Source organism: Lepisosteus oculatus, chromosome 11 (genome assembly GCF_040954835.1).
Source record: "Lepisosteus oculatus isolate fLepOcu1 chromosome 11, fLepOcu1.hap2, whole genome shotgun sequence".
Classification (NCBI taxonomy): domain Eukaryota; kingdom Metazoa; phylum Chordata; class Actinopteri; order Semionotiformes; family Lepisosteidae; genus Lepisosteus; species Lepisosteus oculatus.
The window spans coordinates 30,921,586-30,945,297 of record NC_090706.1 but is presented as its reverse complement, the minus strand read 5'-3'; the positions used below and the strand labels follow the sequence as shown (position 1 = coordinate 30,945,297).

The window sequence follows — 23,712 nt, the reverse complement described above, 5'->3', positions numbered from 1 at the left end:
AAGGCTACTTTCACAAGCCAATTGTTTCACTGCAGAGCAGTAGTCAATATACAGTATAAAGATTTATTTAGAATTACCAATAAAACATTAAGACAGAACATTAAATAATTTATATCAGAATAATGGACACTTTGATCGAAGAAAAGAATAAACAGAATACAAAGAACATCCTAACAGTCTATTTCAGAGGAAAATTGAACTTTTTACTCAATTTGGTTATTTACTGTACATTACAAGCAAAAATAAATCACAGAGGACTCAAGGGCAAATTCAGCTCTTGCCTCATCAGCATTGTGAAAATTATGAAGTTTTGGAAATCACAGCTACAGTATCTCAAAGATCACGATATCACAAGAAAAAAAATGATAAGGAGTTTCACGTTGACTTCAGCAAATCTCTTTAGATTTGTCTACATGTGCATCATTTTATGATGTCACAATTTAATCATTATAATCTGCATGCAGGTTTCTGGATTCTGTTTTCAGCAAAGGTGGTTGTTTTTTCAAGAGAGATGAGATTTAACCAAAATGATTTCAGCAAAGTCGGACTAACTGTACTGTGCAGAAAGTGATTTTTTATTAAAGGGAACTAACACATGCAGAGGTAATTTCCATACCTGAGCCACATCCACTTATTTGGCCAAAGTTTAAGTTGGTGTCATTGTGTTTTGTGAACAATAGATTGTGTAATCCCCCTAAAATGAACTGAATACTGGACAATCACAGGGATTATCCTAAATAATGCTGGTACTTCACTCAAGGTACTGTACAACACTTTCTGCAATAGGGTCTTGACCACACAAACCACCAGCTATGAATTCAGAGACTTACAACCTTAATCCACCCCAATGCATATACAGTATACTGTACACTATTATAAAAAGCTTTCTTTTTTTCAAAGTAAATACCTTATTTAAAGGTTGTCCTGTGGTAAAAACTCATCTCATTAATCACATTGATTGGCTTTGTTGTTAATTTTAATTCCAACACATGCAAAAAATGGAGTGTTGCAAGAAAAATTTATGAATCAAACCTCTAATTTGTTTAAAAACATTAGATATTCGATGAAAAGTGCAAATTAGAACTAAGCACAATTCCAAAAGTGTTTTTAAGTGGCTCTGACACAATGTTCCTAAACAATTGTTTCAAATTGTCCATAATCAATCACTCTGTTTGGATCTTATGAGTGAAGAAAGGCTACACAATTACTGTACTTAGAAAACTACATTTAGTACACATGGGTAAAGAAATAGCAGTTCAATTTTGCACAGCAGAGAGACTCAAAACTGATCTTGGTATATTTTACCATTAAAGTGATATTGTAAGAACAGATCAAACAAAATTTGAGTCTGAGGCATTATTTTATCTTAATTAAGGCATTGTAGACTTGAAAGCTGTTCAAAATAAATCCCAAATGATAACAATAATTGAGTTTATTTTGTTAACTTTTACCTGTCCAGATTCAGCTATGTTAAATGATTATACAGACTGTAATTTCTTGTTAGATGCTCTCCCATTAAGAAACCAAAAATCCCATGAATCGTCGACTGCTGGAATCATCTTTATTTTGTTCACTTTTAAAGTATTATACCATTAGGAAGAAAATAAGCACTGCAGTTTGACAATCCTGAATAAACCTTATATAATAATGAGACTAAAACAGTTCTCAGTAGCTTCTCAAATGTCCAATTTGGCTGCTACACGAAAACACTGCATTTTATTTCTTTCCTTGAGCTACCAATTAATTGATTTTAATTCAAGTTGAAGAGATTAGCATGTTAATTTAGCTGTTAATGGAGCAATGGGAATCAAGAGCACCTGCAAAAGATTTTGAATGAAAATGTTTTTTCTTTTGGCAGACCAAATTTCATCAAATGTGTTTGTAGTTAGCTTTATTAATCATTGCATTGCAGGGATTGTATTAAACAGGTCCTCCCCCTGAAAGAATCTAAAAGCAAAGACCTTTCATAGGATACACTGTTATCTGTGTCAAGCACTGAAAATATGTTTTGTATACTACATAATTAAAAGTACAAGCTGATTGAAAGGAAAGAAAACTCAAAGTAAAATTAAATTTAGCATATAAATGTTTACTTTAAAGGCTCTACACAAAACAGCAACTATCGAAATAAAGTTGTTTATTCTAAATATCAGAATGAAGTGAAATCAGATAAAAGGGATAACAAGAATCATTGAAAAACAATATTTGCACACCCACCCCTATGCACATACAGTACACTATGCAGTACATTTATGCACTAGAGATTAGGATTTATGTTATATTATGAGGTAAGATAAGTAAAGATTTTACAATTGAAAGATTTTAAGTAACAAGCCACTTTAGAAGGTAGTTTTGTCTGTTAACATAAAGAAGTTATGTTAAGAAAAATGACCATTGCATTGACTGTAAACAGTGTCATAAATGGGTTTGAATAATACATTGTTGCAGCTTTGTACTCACTTGAGAATTCAAATTGAGACATTTCAAACAGCATGTATTCATACATTAATTTTACGTACAATTCATTCCTAAAGCTTTTTAACCAAATGTGTTGCTTATCAAATATGTACATTTGGTTTGCATTTATCAGCTGTTTCCAAACAAATACTGTAGCCACCGCTCTTTTTCTCTACTTAATATGTAAGCACACTTAAAAGACACTTACAATAGAAGATTATCCAGCTGCTTTTACCTTAGTGCCAAATAAGATAGGGAAAAAATCATAACAGGAAAAGCTGAGCAGTAATTAAATATGGAGTAACACAATATGTTTCTGGGAGACATCTCCTATTAGAATATATTGTTAAAGGCTAGGACTGAAACACCAGCACAATTATCAGGTTTGCGTTATGTTTTCCAAAGTGCGAAGAATTTTACATCTTAGACTTACTCTCCAATAAACTGAGAAAAAAAAAACACAAAAGTGTTAATTTACAAAATGTGTCTGTCTTGAACCAAAAGCTAAAATCCCAGACCTAAACTACACTAAAGATAATGAGATAATGTAACACAAGGAAAGATACCATGAATACCTTCATATGAAAAAAAAAGAAGAAAATCAGCTATTAACTGAATCTCACCTTACCTACTGGATACACAATATAAAATGGATTAAATGTTCAGAAATCCATGCATATAATCTATGTTTACTCTTGTGTGTAGAATTCTAGCTGCTAGAATTGGATATTCAATTTAGAGCTTTCACAAAGTTGAATAAGCCTTTCAGATGTCAATGCTGTATGAATACCTCTGTGTTGCTGTCTAATGGCTGTGCAAGTAGAAAGCTACTTTGATTAAATTAATTTTAGATATACCACACTCTGATGGGAGCTTGCAAAGAGGATCATTTTGCAGAATCAATTTCAGTGGTTTTGTTGACTTTTCACACTGCTCATTAAATCAAATGAGCCAAAACAACTTATTTTACATTGCTCTGTCACCACATCTTATCTCATGTAATTTATTGTCTCATTACCATTAAATGTGCTGTCCCAATTAAGAAATTACTAAAAATCATTTACAGCAACTAAACTTCAGGTAACTAATAAAACATTGTTTTTCTTTAAAACATACTTTAGTAAAATTGCCTATGAAAACATGAAGGTCTGCCTACCTGGACGTTTTGTTTTCTAACACCCTTTCATGATGCTTGATGTTCATTTCCTTGTCACCTGAGGTTGTAAAAAGGAACTTTAATTAGACAGTCTCTGTAACAAAATTATGATGAACTGTCAATGAGAGGGCACATGTTAATCTGATACAGTACTTCTAGTATGGTACTTTGATGCAGAAGTACTGATAAATAGATTTAACCTTGACTTTTCTTGCACATTCTTGCTAAAAATACAGATTAACCTCTGTCTACTTTAAAAATTCATTTTGATTAAATTATCAAAAATGCTTTCACAATAAAAGTGTCATTATACAGGAGTATAACGACAACTTCATATTCAATTGTGCAGAAATATTGGAAAGTGAAGCACTGTTTTGTTTGATTGTTGAGTTTATTGATATTAAACCAGCCTTGTGGTTATTTGTCTGAAAGGAACATGTAATTAATCCAAAAAGGAGTTCTATAACTGTAAACTGCAATGTTTATAATACAGAAATAAGTTGCAAATAATTTGCACTGTAACAAGTGTAACAAAAAGACTATGTCTTGTTAATTTTAATTTCATTTGTACTTTACTCACAGTGCTTGTGAATTTAAAAATGGCTAAAAACACTTTTTAGACAATTTTAAGCTTTTAGTGATCCCATCTGCTTTTTTTACTATGATAATTATTCAGGAGCTCTGTCTTTTGCCTGGCACAGGATGAGATCCAGCTGAGATCATGTTAAAAAGTAATCAAGCTTTTTATTTCGGTAATAGCATGGCATTAACTTGATGCAAAAACAGCTTCCATGCAAGAGAAAGCAAGAACATTAATTATTGTTTGTTAATCACTAAAGTGGATTCTCAGAAGCAGACATAACTATGGACTGCATGTCCTTCTGCTACAAAAAGAATAGTCATTATATTGTAATATTGTAAGATTTAACCACTGTTTTAACCCAGACAAAAAACACCGCTTCATTACTTCATTAGTAAAGCAGTACAATACTGAAACTGTATATACAGTAAATGCTTTTGATTGTCGATGACAGTCCTGGTGTTTTTGTAGGAAATGGGAAGGAGTTAAATATTGCAATTAAAAAAAATCTCCCATGTAATTCATTTTGGTAATAGCCTGAGGCACCTACTGTAAGTAATTTATGCATAGTCAGCAAGGCAAGTTTGTAGGTTACCTTTTAGAATCAGGACTACAAAAAGATAGATATACAGTATATACAGCTTGATCAGATAAAGGTGTATTTGTTGTTTTAATGGTCATTAAGTCATGAAGATGATGCCTCCAAAAACACTCAATAGCTACCAAAATGTCTTGAATACATATTTACTCTACAAACAAACAACTTACATCTGTACTGTATGTGCTCTTGCAAAGACCAAAAATAATTAGAAAAGTTAGTTTTTACTTATTTCAGTACTAAAACCCAACCCCCAGGCAGTTACATCTTTAGTTACTTATTGTAAATCCATTATGTATTTGTAATAAATCATTTTAATTGAAATGTCTGTGTAACAGAGATACTGGAAAGAAACGTTTGGTTCTTTCAATTAAGTACTTTTGTTTCGTCTCTGTTACACAAAGATTCTGGTTTAAATGCTGCATGTCATACATCAAAACAGAAGTTTCCAATACAAATCAACATTTACAGACACTGCTTCTTTGTTTAAACATAACAAATAGCTACTCAGAATTTAGATCTATATGGGAGTACTGCCAAATGTTTTCTCAGAAATAAAGGTGGTGTTGAAGGACATTTCAAGAATATAGTTGAGGGTGTAAAAGCCTATACAGTACTTTAATTGAGAAAAATATTGTATAATGTGTATACAGGGGTGATCGTTGTCATAATAATCTGGGATCAAAATCTTAGTACGCTAATTTCTTGTGAGCCAACTATAGTATATCTTATGAACATAACTTTCCTTTTTTTTTCCACCATTTCAAGATTTACAGTATGTCCATCACTTAAGACAGACACAAAATAAAACATTTAATTGCCTGAGGAGATAATACCTTTCCGATTAGACCTTTTTTCAATCATGGCTCTTTTTACTTTTGCTCTGTGTTCTGTGTCATAGTGGAAAATATGTTTTTATGACAGGTATTGCAAGAACCATCATGGGTAAATGGTTATAATTGTACACAATTTAGCAACTTTCTATAACAAATCTGTTAAAGCAAGAAAAAGTAATGCAAACTTCAAGATGTGGTCACAGTGATCTGAGATCTAATGTGAAAGTTGGAAAATAATAAAAGAGGATAGAAACGGATGAAATACTGAGAAAACACTAGGTGAAATAGCAAATGGAACTATCATAAGTAAGAAATGAGAAATGCATGCAACAATCAGGAAGTGGATGAAAAACAAGTGGATTACTGAGGAAATCCTTGAACTCATGGAAGACAGGAAGAGACTATGATTTCTTCAATCAATATCCACTGAAAAAACTAAATTAAAGGATGGCAAAACTGAACATAAATGTATAAAAACATTTAAAAATGAGTGGGAGGCTTTTGGATTGATATACAGTAGATATATCAAAGACATCACATTCAAAGGAAGATGCACTGCTAAGAATGGTGATGTATTGATGGAATGAGAATAACATCTGTAATGAAGGACAACAGAATCATTTCCAAGTAAAGAAGAAAACACATCTTTTTAAAAGAACATGAATGGACTTAAAATTCTTAGGTCAAAAGTATGATTTGGAATCATCCATCAATTTTCTAATTGCTTTATCCAGTAGAGGGTAGTGGGGGAGCTGGAGCCTACACCCTGGGCAGGACACCAGTCCATTGCTAAGCACACAGAGACACATTCATGCACACACTCACCCAGAACAAGCTTTCTCAGAAGCCAATCCTACCAGTTTGTCTTCGGACTGAAGGTGGAACTCATGAAAACACAGGGAGAACATACAGTACAAATCCTATGCAGAAATAGCCCAGAAAATGAACCCAGGATCCCAGCACTGCGAAGCAATAATGTTAACCATTGCACCACCGTGCTGCCCAAACTGCAATCAGTAAGATGAAAACTGACATTTACCGAACCATATAAAATTGCAGTAGAACAAATAAAATGGTCATAAACTTCCAGCACCAAAAAAACAAACGAACAACTATTATCTATGGGATCTTTCAAAACAGAAATATATGACGATCTCAGTGAATTGACCTTTTACTGAACTCCCCCAAAAACCTGCAGCCATTGAATGGGAACTCCATTAAGCCATTAGTTTAATGAGCCATGGGACAAAAATCCTGTTAAAGGTGTTGATGATGACAGCTAGAAAAAGAATAAGATTTGAGATTGACTAAAGTGGGCTTCCTGAAGATATGAAGTACAAAAAAAGCTATATTCATGATTCAATGTTTTTTTACAGCCTAACTGATTTAACCAAGCACTGGATTCACAATAGCGGTATAAAGAATGAAAATCAAATTATTCTATATCAAACAAAATAGGCTGTTCTCACTGTAAATACATGTGCAGTCAATGTGAAAGCTGTAGTGAAACCAAAGTAAAAAATATTTATTAAAATTAAAAACTACAAAACTATCATGTTATGCATTATTGCTGTACGTTGAAATATAAAATTAGTTGTTAGTGTTTCTAAGTTGTTAAAAATCGGTACATTAACAAATATTACAAACTATACATATTACAGTATTCACATGCATTTTTTCCCAGTGACTTCTGAGAATCATTTTAACAATTAGCTTAGTTCTCAATGTACTTATTCTTAATTCACTTAATTATTTCTTTCTTTCTTTACAGCATGGTATCCAAAAAAGGTAATAGTATTATAAAAACAATAACAGAAAATAATGGCAGAAAATACGGCACAATCAGTACAGTAAATATTACATATAAATATTATTAGTTATTATTATAAATAGTAAATATTACAGTAAATAATAGAGCTCAGCAAAGCTGATCTGGAGAGTATAGATATTTTGTTTTCATTTTGTGATTACATCAAACTTAGTGAAATAGTGAAACAGTCCATCAGATGAGTAAGGCCTTATTGAGAACACTGTAAATTTTGTTCACTAAGATATAAAAATATTTGTTGACCTGGAACCAGTCCAGAGAGGAGCATTGCTTGCCTCTACTGACTGGCTAAAAGAACTGAATCTTAGTCTTGAACAGAGAAGACTATCTCTTAATTTGCTTCTTCTGTATCACCAGTGAAATAAAAACCAGAGGACAGAAGTGGAAATTATTTAATGCTTTTAAAACTGAGAATAAGTGCACTTCATTACACAAAGGGGTGATGGACTATAGAACATATTGCAAAGCTATGCCGTTGAAGCTGACTCTCTGGCTTTCAAGAAAAGAATAGAGAAGACATTTTCATCAACAAGCTACTAAAAAATCAAATGAGCTAAATGGTCTAAATGGTTTCATCTTGTTTGTAAGTTCCCTTGTTATTTTTTCTGATTTAACCCTCAGGAAAAAAAAATGCATATGCATCCATAGTGTATACAGATGGCATCAAAAGAAACATTATGTGTAGTTGCAACAAAATCACAAAATTATCAGGAAAATGATAAATGACAATTATTAGACATGACATCAGTAAAATCATTATGCTGATTAACAATTGTCATGAATGGGGTTGATCAACATGAATCTTACAGTTAAAGATCACAGGCTAGTAGCATGTGAGGCTACTGTTGCGAACACTAGCGGTATAGCTGCAATGCATAATGTCTTTCAAGTTACAATATAATTTCTGTCTTGGGGGATTTTATCTAATTTTTCTCCAGCCTGGACAAGCATGTGACTCTTTGCTGGTCTTAGAGCATTAGATGCCAGACTGCACTCATCACCAGACTCATCTTACAGATGTTTAGTTGTGCTCACTTCTGGCAAGTAAATTATCCATGACATAACTTTCACATTCTTATCTAACAAGAATCATCTTTACGCTAATAGCAAGCCCTATCCCACAAGAATGTCATGTTTGGATGATCCTGCAGGAAGGGCAGCTACTGAGGTTCAAGGACTTGATCCACATAGAGATGTGGAGTTAAACTATTTTCAATGGCTACAAGTACAATAGTGACTAGGTGGAAAGCAACAGTGCACTTACTTAATCTAGCCTCCAACATACCAATTACAAATTAAAGACATTGCTCGCTTGATGAGCATGAAATATTGGATTTTTTTTATTGTCACCATGCTTGACATTCAGCAGGTAAAATCACCTCTTTATCTGTGTCCAATCATCTCTCTCAGTAAAGAGGTGATGGTGATTTAGTGTTTATGAAACTGTCAAGGTTACTTGAGTGTATAATAGTCATTTATGTCTTTTAAAGTCAACTATTGTTAATTCTGTTGATATTTCTAATAACATACTGTACATGCATGATGTATGCATAATAAATACTATTTATAGATTAATTTTCATGATCAGTTTATAAACAGTACAAAGGTTAAATATACATTACACAAATGCAATATATGTGTTTGTGTGTGTGTGTTTATTATTTAAAACAAATATTTGAAACAATAAAAAGCCATTAATTAGAAAGGTACTGTACTAAATGCAAGCTGAAATGAATCTCACTAGAATGGAGTTAAACCGACGTATGTTATTTTTTTCTACAGTGTTCCAAAAAGACATACACATTCCCTGAATTTTTCTGTCATTTTTTTGAGTAACAATTACATTCTGACCAGGAGTACAAGCCCCCCTTCCAATCCATCTGTCTTAATTAGTATAACACTAATCAGCCAGTGTTTATTATTCACTCACTTAGTTTTCAGTCTCCTAAGGGGTTTTGATGATGATAAAGCCACCTGACTGCAAATTGCACTTGCTAAGTCTTTATCTGGCTAATATACCCAGTCCAATCTTTCATCAGCACTTCTTGAAGGGAATGTACAGTCCAGTTAACAAATCAAGAATAACGAATGACAGGAAAATGCAAATAAGATGAGCATGCAAACATGCAGAAAAACCTCCAATGCTGAAAGGTTTGGTGTGAAACAAACTAATCATACCACAACATTCTTTAAGTAAAGGAGGATACAAAAATGCAACAATTTGAATATTTTAAGACTTTAAACATTTGTCACTTTCCTAGTCTCATTAGTAAAAGTGTTATTGGCAGGTACTGTAGGTTTTAATGGAATACAGACAGAATTAAGGGTGTGAACTGCTGAAGAATGTAAAAATGCTGCAGAGGCATGTTTGGACTCTGCTTCAAAGAAAAGAGATACAGTATTTGTAGTAACCAGGCACTTAATGCCACTTGCCAGATGGACAGAGAAGTGGGAAGAAAAGAGCACATGCTAAGAACAATATATGAGAATTGTTTTGGTTACTGTGACTTTCGCACTCTGTAGTGTTTTGCAAAATGAATTTGTATTAGTTTTCTGAAGAGAATGATAAAAAGAAAAACATTGGCGTCCATTTGCAAGTAACATAAGAGTCAAGAAAACAGCAAAAGCAGTTTACCCCAAAATAAGAAGTGTTACTGTATATAAGCCTGTTTAATATGCTTTTTTAAAAGAAGCAAAAATTTCATTGAATGAACTTCCAGGTAATAACAGATTTAATATCAGTATAAAAATAATCTTTTTTTCTTTAAAAATAAAAGGCTAACAATTATTGATTCCTTTCCAATGATTACTTTTGTCAATTGAATTAATAAATGCTTATATAGTATATATGCACACATAAACATAATTGGAAGATTATTAAGATTTATTTTCTTGTGATACTTGATACTTCAATAAACTGACCAGAATCATGTTTGTTGTATCCAAATCAGAAAAGAATATTCCTGAGAATTTGAGAATTATAAAACTTTTAAATCGTAAATAAAAACCAAACAAAATCCTATATTCTGAATATATCCAAGAATCAAAAGACTGGAAAATCCAGCATCTTAATCTTCTGAAAAGCAGACAGTGTCTTTCTATTTGCACATTCAGAGCCAAAGGATATTAACAGAAAACTGCTACTTGAACCTGAAATGCCAAATGTTAAACCCCTTTCTGGGGTTTAAAACCAGTGTGGCATCAAGTGTGAAAATTCCATGATGATACAATCAGAAGCAAGTGAAATATTTCAAAGCATGGCAGGTAGTTACAGCTACGAATTGGCTCCCCTCCCTCATCAGGCCCATCAGATATCACTGCACTTCATAATGATGAGACTGACCTTCTTAAATCCAATAATACTCAATGTCAGAGCTGCCTGAAAGAGGTAAATCTAATGGCCGATGCAGCATAAGTGGTTGGTACACTTGAACAGCCAAAGATAAATACAGTGAACAGAACATAATAAAATGATATTAATTTTAGGAGTGAGCAATGCAGGTTGTTTAAATTTAACACCTGGTTTACTACAAAAAAAAATCTATTTCCTTTTCATGGCATACAGTACTGGAGCAACTCTCTGAAAACCAAAAATGGTGGACTTGATCTGTCTGTCCCATATTCAGTTTTATTCATCCTTTGCCACATAATTTAATTGCTTAAAAATGCAAAATGTCCTTTTCTGTGTGGTTTAATGACATAATGTACTTGCATTCAGTGAAATATCCTTATTTCTAATATTGCTATTGAATTGCAAAGCTGTTTTTGTGTGCGAAAGCTGGTTGTTTTTGAAACTTTTGATCCTACAAGATCACAGGAACTCAGAATCCAAAACTCCATATTTATGAGATGAGCATGCCTTTTTATTCCATAACTGATCTGTATATGTGGCTTTTTTATTAAACATGCGATGAGTGACTTGCAGTTCATTAAAACATGGTTGATGCCTTAGAAAGAGCTATTGTCTACAGCTGATGATTGTGTCACATCTCTTTATAGTAGAAACTCTCCATTTTATCTAAACAAAGAACTGTATGAAATGCATAATATAACAGACAAACACAAGTGTACTCATAAAACTACATCTTAACATACAAGTAGACTCAAATAGGATTGATGCTTTAGCTAATGCTAGGTTTAAACAGCAAAGTGCTTTGAATTATTTTTTGCCCACTTCAACAGGAACAGTGAAATTTAGGTCTCCTGTCCTGATATTCTATATTATAGACTTCTTTTTATGTTTTCAGCTATTAATTTATTACTGTAGGTGTCAAATTTAGTAATCACAGTCAAACCTATTTTATCAATAAACCTGTCTATTTGTCTATCTACTAGACTGGGCTGTACCCTCTGACAACTTTGGACCTCATTTTGAATTACTGTATATGATTTTACAATTGGATATTCCCAGGTGTACGTTCAGTGTGAGAAGTCAAAACTTCCTTCCATTTTTTAATCTTAGAGATTCAGTGAAAACGTATCATTGTACAGATCCAGCCATTCAAAATGAGCAAGGAACAATGTGTTAAAATGTGGTGGACATGGCACAATATACCACATCCTACCGCATGTTTTTTGTTTTTTGAAATAGGATAATAGTATCCAGAAGCACCTTGTAAAGCCGCCAGGTGGAGCTATTAAAGCTTAACTTCTCATATACAGCATTTGAGCTGTCGCCAGAAAATGCCTGGTTTTGAATCCCGGTCACTACTGAGGGACAATCTTTTTCCAATTAAGAACTTAAGTTGTATACTCTTTAGACTTTTAATCATTTTAAACTGTGTATTACAGCATGTTAATCATGAAACATTAAAAAGTTGGTATATTTTATAAAAGCAAGATTGCTCAGTTGGACAAAAGTACACAACCTTCCACCTTCATCATAACTAATTTAATTATGCATAAATATTTTATGCATCAAAGTCTTTAACTTGGTAACTTACAATGGATTCTGGTTTGAACGTGCTTGTTCTAACATTATTAAGCTTATATTCCGTACTTCATAAAAAGTTATAACGTTTTATCGTTTTATAAGAATACGTAGTAAGAACACCACTTACTTTTATTGTAAAAAGATACATGTTGTAGTGATTTAACATCAATTGATAGTTATATTAATATGGAATCATGTAACTAAAATATCACAAGTGGACATTTGGAAACATTTTGACATTTGTTTCTTTAAAAAAAAAAACTTCTATTGTCCTTGTAGTGGTAATGAGCACTGTAATGTAGCGAGCTGCACCCAGGCGGTTCAAAGTGTGATCAGAGCATTACTTTTGGTTTGTTTCTCATAGAGCCGAATGCATAAAAATAGTCCACTATTATAATTTATTGTGAACATGTGTCTCTTTCAGGTTTACACCCGAATTGAGAAAATCTATATTTTGTCTTAATCCAAATGTCAGCAGCCAGTAATCATCCAACAATTTAACTTGAAATAAAAAAAAAAATTTCAACTGTACTATATACTGTAGTACACCGCCTGGAATTGAACCCGGTCCATCAGCTAATTCAACAGGAAACCAGTTGTTCGTATTATTATACGTGATGGTTTTGTGTTTAAGGATTTTTTCCACAGAAATCTTTAAATTAAACAAGGGAGGGGGGAAGGATTATTTTTTACAATTGCCACTAAATGTAACTGCTTGAGGCCTCACTTAGCATACATTTTGACAGATTTTCAAAATGAGATACTGTATTAAAGTTCATTTAGAGAACCAAAAAAAGGAACCATTGGATAATTTGATGTTTTTGCATATCATCTCTTAATCAGTGTGCAATCACTCAATAATATCAAACATTTTCTTTATTTAAAAAAAAATGAACCTACCTGGATTTCTTAAATTATGCTTTAAATTTTAATCTAAAGTACAGCTTTTATATAAAACTCGAAGTAATCGCATATTATTTTCTTGACATTGTATCTCTTCTGTGTAGATAGAAGTGAAATGGCCTATTGACAAATAAATACACACTTCAGCAGTATCTGAGAATGAGCAACAAATCTCTTTATGATGAAGATTTAAATAGAATGAATGTAAAACCTTACCTTTGGGAATTATTAAACTTTTCACACTTCCTTAAAATTCAAACGATAATTCAACCAATTCAAACAAAACCAATTCAAAGTTTTTACGCTTTTTTTTTCCCAAGAAAGAAATTACAATTTTCTGACTTTCTTTTTAATTTCCACCAGTGATTAACATTATGGAAGGGAGCAATCGAAGAACACCTTGGTATGCAAAACAAAGCTATAATTACTTGTTTAATGGATTTTTATCCATTTGGTGGGACAATACTGAATGCAGTGGCTTTTGTAGAATGCAGTCATTGTTCTATATCAAAGATGAAATCACCATGGAAAACCTACTATCTTTAACATTTTCAGTGTCATGGATATCTCATTCTTTTCTTCCATTCCTTCAGTAAAATGCCTCCCATTTGAATTAAGAAAAAAATTAAACTGCACTGCAAAAACTAGGACAGTTTAATCTAAAATTATAGCAGGATAAAAGTGGTTTATTTTTGTAGGACATTATTTTACATGAATCTCTAAATAAATGTTTTTAAACTTGACAAAGTACAGAACTGAACATTTATACTGTGAATTTTTTAAGTTTTGTCACATTATAAACCTAGAGTACAGCAATAGCATGATGTACAGTATCTGTTTGAATTAAAAAAAAAGAAAATTAATGCTATTGTACAGAATGTTAGTTTGTGGAATTTCTTCCTTATTTGATTAACTTTTATTGATTGAAATGTTAAATAGTCTTTGCTGATGTATGTTTATACAATTATTTGAACACAATTGTGTTTTAGTCATAAATACCGTTTAAAAATGCAGAAAAAATGCTACATCCTAAATTCCAGTTCACACTAACTAATAGTGGTACTGCAAGATATATCAAATAATGAATTTGTGAACTAAGAAAAACAGAAAATGATGCTCCTTAATAAGGTAGGACCAACATCATCTCTTTTTAAAATAGTCATAAAGCACTATGGTTAATCTACAAAAAACAACATAGTTGAAGCCTGTTTAATGATTTCTGGCTTTGTTTTTGCAACAGCATTCAAATATTCTTAGCTGTTTTATAAGCAACTTAAATTCAGTAAGTAAGACAGAAAGGTCCTTTCTTCAATATTTTCACAATGTAATGCTGCTGGTTTCAAATCTCATTTCTTATTGAGATTTGTGCTTTTAAATATCTTTGTTTGACTGACTTTGTCAGATGTCTAAAGCAGCAGAAGCAACAGAGAAAATGTTATCAGGATTAGAATTTCTCAAACAATTGTATATGACTTAACAATGATTATTAAGTTTTATAAAATTGATCATCAAACTGTTATATTGGCTTTGATATACTTTTTTTCCTTTCTGTCATTAGAATTTAAACACTCATAAAATTGGAAATATTAGTGCTCTATTTGCTTATTAGTATGAATATGCGGTGCTGATCGTTCCCTTATCATGTTCTGGATTGCAATTTTTAATGATTAAAAAATGTAAAAAATGTTCAGAGTTTCCATACAAAGGGCTCAGAATGACATCAGTCATTCACATCACACTCTTCACCCACCCTGTCTCTCTATGATCGCATTCTCATTTCCCAAGAGTCCTCCTGCTGGCTGCTCTTGGGGTCTACTGATTTATGGACTACATGGGGTTAAATGATTTTGTTTTTCTATGTCTAATCACCCATGGATAGCACTGAAAGAAGCTATTGGGAATAATTCAGTCTTCTCTGCTGTCCTTAATACCTGCCTGACAAACAGCAGGCAGGTTAAGACTAACTTCATTGAAACATAATGAAGTTGAAGAACTTAAAATGAATTGATCACTAAGCATTCTTGATACGGCAATAAGTACTGTATAATAATATGATACATGAAGAATCTCTAACAAAAAAAATGAATACAAAATTATGTCATGACTTGGCCTCTGCATTATGAAGGACCTGATACAGAAGCTAACAGAGAAAGTTGGTGTTTATACCAAGGAGGAGTTGTGTGAATACTAGACAATCTCAATGAGTTTGAGGCTGCTGGTTTAAAAATACTACTTCTCTGTGTGCGAGTGAATAAAGTCTGTTTTGTGAAGCTGCTAAAGATTCAATTTTTGACCCACTGACATTTTATTTTGTCTCTGTAAAATGCATTTGCAAGTAAGGAGAAAACAAAACCTTGTGCCTTTCAGGATACTGTATGCTCTAGTGTTTTCATTCAATGATGAATCAAAAGCAGATGACTCCAAGCGACCAGCTGATTGTTTGAGTAACTGTAGGTTGAAAAAAATCATTAAAGCAGGTGTTCAGTCATCAGTGATGAGTTTTGTATGCTTGTCTTAATAATAAAAGCTGCATACAAAGAAGACTAAAAGCCATTGTAACTCTGACACCCATAAATCATTTACACAATGTAGCTTTCTAAGTGGTGATCTGTTTCTTATCTGCTTATCCAGTATGGAATGCAACAACATGAAGAAATGTAAAAGTAATTGTAAAGAAAAATGTTTTGGAAATGTGTATTTTCTCTTTTTTTAGTTTCAGGCCTGCTTTTGTTCACTGGTTTTTGAATCACGAAATCAGAAAAACCTATGCATCATGACATTGCATATAAACTTTGACAGCAGCATTTTCCTTATGAAAAAGAATACATCCGTAATTGTGTCTTGAATAATAACAATACAACTGAAAAGATAACATTCTCTTGTAGAACTTTGCATTAAAACCTTTTGATCATGTTTTGCACATAGAAAATGAAATGGATGCAATATTTCCCTGATGTTCAGAGAATCCTGTATTAAGAATAATGAATTGCTAAATTGCAATAAACCAAGATGTTAAAGGTGAATGATTTGTTGTTATTGCTCTCCTTGCAGGGATGGGAAAGCAATTTTGACAGACCGCTTTTGTTCTCAAAATAATCATTCAGGTCTGATGTCTTTTTCCAAAGATCACTTCATTTTTGTCAGACACTATTCCACACTTGAGTTATCTCATTGCTCTGAGATAACAGAAAGTGCAATAGGAGTCCCATGTGCTTGTACCAGATGGAGGGCTCCTCCTAATCGATGGTCATTCCAGGGCATGCTGCTTTGGGCTTCAAGTACCAGTCAAGAGCCATATGCTTCAAAGTAAATGCTTCAAAAGAAACCTATTACCAGTCTGATTTTTAAAAACCTGGAATGAGCACTTTATGCATGCATATTCAATAGAAGGATCTGAAGCATGTACTGTACAAGGTAAAACAGAGCTAATGAGAAGCTTGTTACTCAACCTGCTGAGTATCCTTCTTGTATGCATTTGCCAAAAGAAAAATTAAACTGAGCTGCTTTTGTAATGTAGTCAATAATGTAATCCAGTAAAAAAAAACTATTAAAATTAACATTTCTTTATAAAAATAATAATGGACATTTATTTTTGAATAATGTCCTTTTCCAACCATTTATTATAAATATTTGAAATACATCTCATAGTCAGAAAATAAGATGCATCAGCAAAATGCATTCAGCTGTGTATTCTCTTTAATATATAAAAACAAACCTTTACAAAATTGTGAGACTTGACTGCTTTAACATTAAGAAATAAAAACAATTGCTTGCTAGGTCTATTAAAAGACCAATTAGCAGCAGTTATGCATTTTATTCATTTGTATTACTAATGTATTTTAATATATTGTAATTAATATATCTATATTATATACTGTACATACAGAATTCCATGCACAGATACAGTATACTGTATGCTGTCTAGAAGATGGATTTACTTTCAGTACAGCAACAAACAATACAAATCAATCAGGAAAAAATGAAATATACAAATATTTGCATTAGTGAAACCTCAAGCAAACCTCACAACAATCTTAATCATCACAACAAAATATATTTCATATATAAGATGCACAAAATGAATATGCTGTAGAACAAGTAAACATTCAGTAATTTACATTAAAATGTATGAATGAATTTGCATAAAAAGTGATGCAATATTTTAATTATACTATATAACACTATACTGGTGCTCAAAAGTTTGATTGTAATGTGGAAGTTAACTGATCATTTCATACAGCAAGTGTTATTGAAGTCATGTTACTGTACATATTTATGGACATGTAATCACCATCTTAAGTAAGAATTACTCTATAATACAGCCTAAACTTATCATTATGATTATACTACCTCAATACTGAAATTAATACTGTTGAAAATACAGAGTTTAACTATTAAACATTTAAGATGTAACAAATGAGATTAGAAAATGACATAAACAACAACAATAATAATTTTAAAGGGGATAATTAGGCAATAATGTCATGTTGAGAACAAAACAGGGATCTGTATTAGGACCTCTTCCTAAATTACATGTATATCAGTGATCTTTCTTGATTCTGGTATAGTCAAGCAATGTAGTCACATTCACAGATTACACCAATTTCATTTTCTAGAGAATCTGGGGAACATCAAAAAACATAAAGTAAGTATATACAGTACAGTTAAAAGTTTAAACAGTACATTCTATATAATGTGCAATTTAGACCTGATTTGGTTTGGTCAACAGAACACAAATACAATATTGTATTCCTGTGACTATCAGCCCACAGTGGCTATACACATTGCTGGGCTCTATTTCATACAGTATGGATGTCTTAAATTAGTATTATCATGAGAATGAGAAATCTGTGAGGAAAACTGATTCAAGTATTTGAAATTCTCCATCTTTGACAGTGTTGTGTGATCTCATTTACAGATTTCTAGTGAAAGACACTTTTACACATTTAATTTCTCTCCCTAATATATCCCTCTGTCTACATTAAAATGGTATTATTAAAATAAACACCTGATGAAGGCTCCACGGCTGAAACATTGTGTTTTCTTTCTTTTTTTCAGCATGGAATAAACCTATTACTTGTTCCTTATTAAAATAAAGTCAGTTTCTCATAATTCTTAAAGCCTCATGTGAAATTTCTTAAGAAAATCAGTGAGAAATGAATTTGAGTTGCTTTTCTAACTCCCCCTTTTCCCTTAGATCCATAAACTCTAATGGTTTAACCAAGGTCCGTTTTCAGCATCATTTTCACTATTTGACTGAGGAAGCCCTAGTCTTTATGTTACAATTTTTTAACTTGTGTTTTTTTAAGATTACACTGAAAAAATAACACTGCATTTAAATTTAACTTACAGCTTAATGAGGGGAAAAAAAGAATGATATTCTTTTTATGGTGAAAAAAGAGAAAGCCTTTGTTTCAGGTAAGCTAACCAACTGCTTAACTAGTTTGCATTTCTTCCTGTATTTGTAAAGATGTTTAGCTCATAACAGGATTAGTTATTCTAATAGAAATATGTGTTTGTTCCTAATAATTTAATATCATGCTTTAGTACACATACTTAAAAGTGATTGGATGCTGTGTGTGTAGCACATCTATGGCTATGTTGCTTGTTAGAATACTGCCATAACAATATATAAAAATAATGTTATAAAGCTATTTTTATCTTTCTTTGCATTGGCTTAAAAAATAAACAATTTTATAAAGAAAGCTGCTGTTTAGAAAACCTTAAAATCTTTTATGGCATTAAATATCCAAGGTCTTGCATTCAGCTGTTCATTTAGAGTGCAATCTCATAAAAAACACTAATTAAAATACATACTTTCCTTATTGTACTTGGATCCTATACTATACTATTCTATGCCAAGTTCAAACCTAGAATGAAAGCCTTAGTTTGGAGCAGCAGAAAAGAACCAGTTTAACACAAAGGAGGTGTGGAAATAGCAGGTATCAAAGCACTGGGAGCTGCAGTGATGGGGGGTTGGTAAAGGAGGGATTCTCTTGGTTAGAGCCTGGTGTATATTTAAATTAATTCCCAAAAGAGAAGCTACAGGCATGTGCAGTAAGTAAAAGCGCCCAAGGAACTCCTTAAAAATAAATCACCACAGGGATTAGACAGACACACAGAGATGGTGTTGAACTGTAATGCCACCAAGTGGTACAGATCATACCACTCACCAGATACTACAGGTTACTTTAATAGATTAAGATTTATTGTCATTGATTTGACCATGAACAAAGTGTGTCATGACCACTGTTTCTAGAAAGAAATTAAGCGACTCTTTCTTGTTTTATTTTTCATTTTTACTTCAGTCTTAGAGTTTAATTGGCTAATAGAAATTCATCCATTACACATTTTTACTTCTTTTTAAAGGTTTTTCCTCTATCACATCATAAAAGCAATTTTCAGCTCCGTGTATGTTTTTTTATTTCAATCTCATCTGTGACTTCAGTATGTATAAATGAAAAATACTGCCTGTAATCATTAAACAGTCTCCTACAATCGTACAGGAGAGAAACACTTGATTAGACAAATTAAAGTAGTATAATCCTCACTCACGTGCTTGTCCATTTTTACCAGGAATGTGGTGTTTCTGCTTAGATTTTAATGCTGGGAGAGTATATTAAATCACAAGTAAATTGAAATGATTCCGTACTAGTACCGAATCATATCTATGGGAAAGGAAATACTGTAACTTTCAGTTGCATTCTTTGAGAACAGCATCATCAAATGTATGAAAATACCTTGTACATTTTGTTGCAAGTATAGTATAAATGTTCAGACCTTCCTGATTGTTTAAAGTCTAGCAAACTAATGTTCTTTCAAAGATTCTGCCAGGTAGTCGAGATAGATGTCAACTGAAAAAAAAACTTTATTGAATACGAAAAGATTTTAACCTTGCTTTGAAGAGCTATGTAGACAAAATGTAGCTTTTTCAAGGGTGTTGTTAAGGAAACAAGAAAGACGTTGAATATTTCAAGAAAATGAAAGGCTACTCATTAAGACAGGCTTTCAATAAAACAGATTTTTAAAAATAAACTCTTTGTAATACATAGAAAAAAGTTGCCGTCAAGTACAAAGAAAGTGCATAATGTCAAGGATTTGTAGGGGATAAAAGAATTCAAGCCCTTATACTGTATATATCGAGATATACTCATAGATAAGTTCATAAAACTTATATTTTCTTGTCTGCAACAACTATGCTATCAAACAATTGCTATCAATTCATTTTTACTTTTAATAACTGAAAATGAAAACTGGCAACATGGAATATACAAATTATATTCTTGATCATTTCCAGATTAATCACAGCTGAGGTGGACAGCTGCATCAGCATGTGTAGGCTGCAAAGGAACAAGTAATAGGTTTATTAGATGCTGAAAAGAGAAGAAAGAAAACGCAACGTTTCGGCCTTGGAGCCTTCTTCAGTTGTGAGCACAAAACAACAGTATACATTTGTGTTGTGCAGATTTTGAATTTAAGATCCTGATGCCATTACAGAAGAAGCTGGAGGTGAAAACAAAATGTTATAGTGCTTGATTGTTGCACCTGGTGACCGTAAGATGGACTGCATATTTCAAACAAGCAGTCATCCCATGAGCTACAAAGCTCTATGCTCCTTGAGGAATTTATATTTCAAGAATACTGTAACTCTCTACACATTTCTAAAGCTAAGAAAAAACTTTTCACAAAATTACATTTAGAAAACTTACAAGAATAACTCTGATTTGAAGAACAAATGTTGAAAATGCCGATTATGGCAAAGCCACAGGCAATGATAAGTGAGAAACAGAAGTGTCATTACATGAAATCATGCTCACAAAGTTTTCTTCAGCCTTCTGAGAGTTGCATTATTATGGATAGTAAGCTGTATGATTTTGTATGCCTATGAAACCATTTCAGAATTTCTGTACTATTTTTAAGAAACATTATTAATCTATAGTGTAAATATACACGAATAATATAAAGTTGTATTTTCTTAGTAGTTAGAGGTGTCCCAGTAATGTTGACCACTTGATTGTGTTATACTACACTGAACAAAATAATGTCCTCCTTGCCCCTGCTGGAGCATTGTGGAGCAAGCCTCTTCGCCCTTGTCTGTCAGCATCGGTTGCCACAGTTACAGTGCACGATCAGACAGGAAGCATTTTCCACCTGTTTACTGTCACTTCCACCCCAGGTGGAGTAGACTATTGTTCTCTAGCACTGTTACCTAGTTATCTCATTCCCTAATTCCCTACCTTGTACTTGCTTTGGATCCTCAACAATACTTTGATCCCCTGGATTTGAACCCTGCTACATACTGCTACAGTACGTTCTCAGATTATCTCTCTGGACCATGATTATCTGTGCTTCCACTAAGTCTATCTGCAGTCTGGCTGCGAGGCCTGCTACATTCTCAGACTATGGCCCTGAACTGTGCTTTGCTGTTTCTGCTACTTCCTCAACCCTGCACATGGGCTATTAATAATAACATCACTTTATTAACCCTATACAATTTCTTGCATTAGGAATTTGTCTTTTCGCATATCCCAGCTTGGGAGAGATAGGGAGAGAGCCTGGGGTCTGAGCGCAGGGTCAGCTATTGTACAGCGCCCCTTGAGCAGTTGGGGTTAAGGGCTTTGCTTAAGGGCTCAACGGAGTAGGTTGCAGGATTTGAACAAGCAACCTTCCAGCCACAGGCGCAGATCATTAGCCACAAAGCCACCACTCCACCCCAATTATTCCCTCGAACCTCTGTCTGGAGCTTTTTCCACAAGCAGCAGCTAGAACATATATAGTCTAGTATAAAATGTTGGTTCAATAGGATAATTTCTCAGATGTTTTAAATTAACATTCAGTATCAGTGTAAACTCTGCACCAATGAATAACAAATTATGAATGTTACACTATGAAATACAGTATATGCTAAATATCTCAGGTAACATTTGTATTGCTTCAACATAGAACATTTAATCAGACTAAATAATTGTATATAATTAATAAAATATTTATATTGATAAAATGTATAAAATAATGCAGCATAAAATAATTGAAAATAGGGACAATGTGTTGGAGAAAGGCAACAGTATGGAACAAACAAAGAAAGTAAAAATCAAAATTATAGATTGATTCTGCTCATAAGGAATGAATTCAGTCTATCAAATAAAACTACTCTGCTTTGACACCACAATGATATCATTGACTGTCAAGCCCCAGGGCTGAAATCAAACAGAGAGAATGAAATGAAAATTGTATTTGGAGGAAACAGGTGCTCTCCACTGGAACAGGATGAAGATAGATGGGCAGGAGACATGTGGGTATTAACACCATTTCAAGTAATTTTGTATGTTCCCATCATATACGGATGTGGAATCTACTATAAGGGGTTACAGCAAATACTATATATCTAGAGTTTTGCTTGAGGTGAATGGATACCATCTAAAATTCTTTTACTATTATAATTCCCTTCTTATCTTAACATTTGTGACCATGAAATTACAAAATGTCAAAATCTCTTAAAAAATGGAAGACAGAATAGAAATATATCCACAAAATAAGCAGTAACCACTCATGTGTAAATGGTTTATCAGTTATGACTATAAAAACACAATTCCAGGCTCGGGGAGAGAGAAAAAGTACCCATTCAGATTTTTACTGTTATTTTGTGTATGTTTTGTTTATGGTCTTTAGTTGTTTTCATGTCTATAATCTTGGGTTGTGCAGAAGTACATGTTAAGGCATAGGGTTTTTAATATTAAAGGGATTGAAAATGCCATCAAATAGCATTTTAAGCTGCAAACACAGCAGATATGATAATTGTCATGCTCTCAAAGCTCTCAGAAGCAGTTCTGGATTGAAGAAAAATAATAATAAGGGCATCTGCTTAGCTAATATTATTAGGAGAATTACAAGATGATTAAAAAGAGGTGGATTTAAATGATGCAAGCCACATTCGTACATACAATGTACGAATGAAAGGGTTTTTTGTAATTGCATAATACTATTTTATTCAAATGTTTTTGGGGTGGTTCTGTTTGTTTGTTACATAAACCTTTATTCAGGCACTAAGAGACTTCAAGATGGATTGTCTTTTATCCATAAAATGGGCAAGAAACAGTTGATACTATCTCTAAATCAGGTACTCTCTGTCCCTGAAAATGCAAGTCAACAAAATTAAATTTATTCATAAAAATAAATATGAGCACGTTGGGAAGGCTGGCTTTCTTTCATGGTTGCAAATGAGAGGAGGGGCAAATCACAGTGAGCAGGGCCTCTCTCCCCTGTAGTGCCTCTCTTGCCCATTTGCTTGCAAGTGGCTAATTGAACTCACCTTGGCTTCTTTCAACAAATAACTGGATGATATGCTAACTGCTTCAACAACATGACTGGATGGCTTGTTCTATTCTCTCCCAAACCTTTTGTGTGAATAAAAACCTCTCACC

The 23,712-nt window shown here is 32.9% G+C and overlaps 1 protein-coding gene across 10 annotated transcripts in view; it reads right to left on the bottom strand.

Moving 5' to 3' along the window:
* LOC102695531 (teneurin-2) overlaps positions 1-23,712 on the bottom strand; it is an 822,495-nt gene that overhangs the window by 776,337 nt on the left and 22,446 nt on the right. For all 10 annotated transcript variants that reach the window (XM_015349967.2, XM_015349971.2, XM_069196089.1 and 7 more), the window contains exon 2: positions 3,614-3,671. The gene's annotated coding sequence lies outside the window, so the exon portion shown is untranslated. The remainder of the gene's footprint in view (positions 1-3,613; positions 3,672-23,712) is intronic.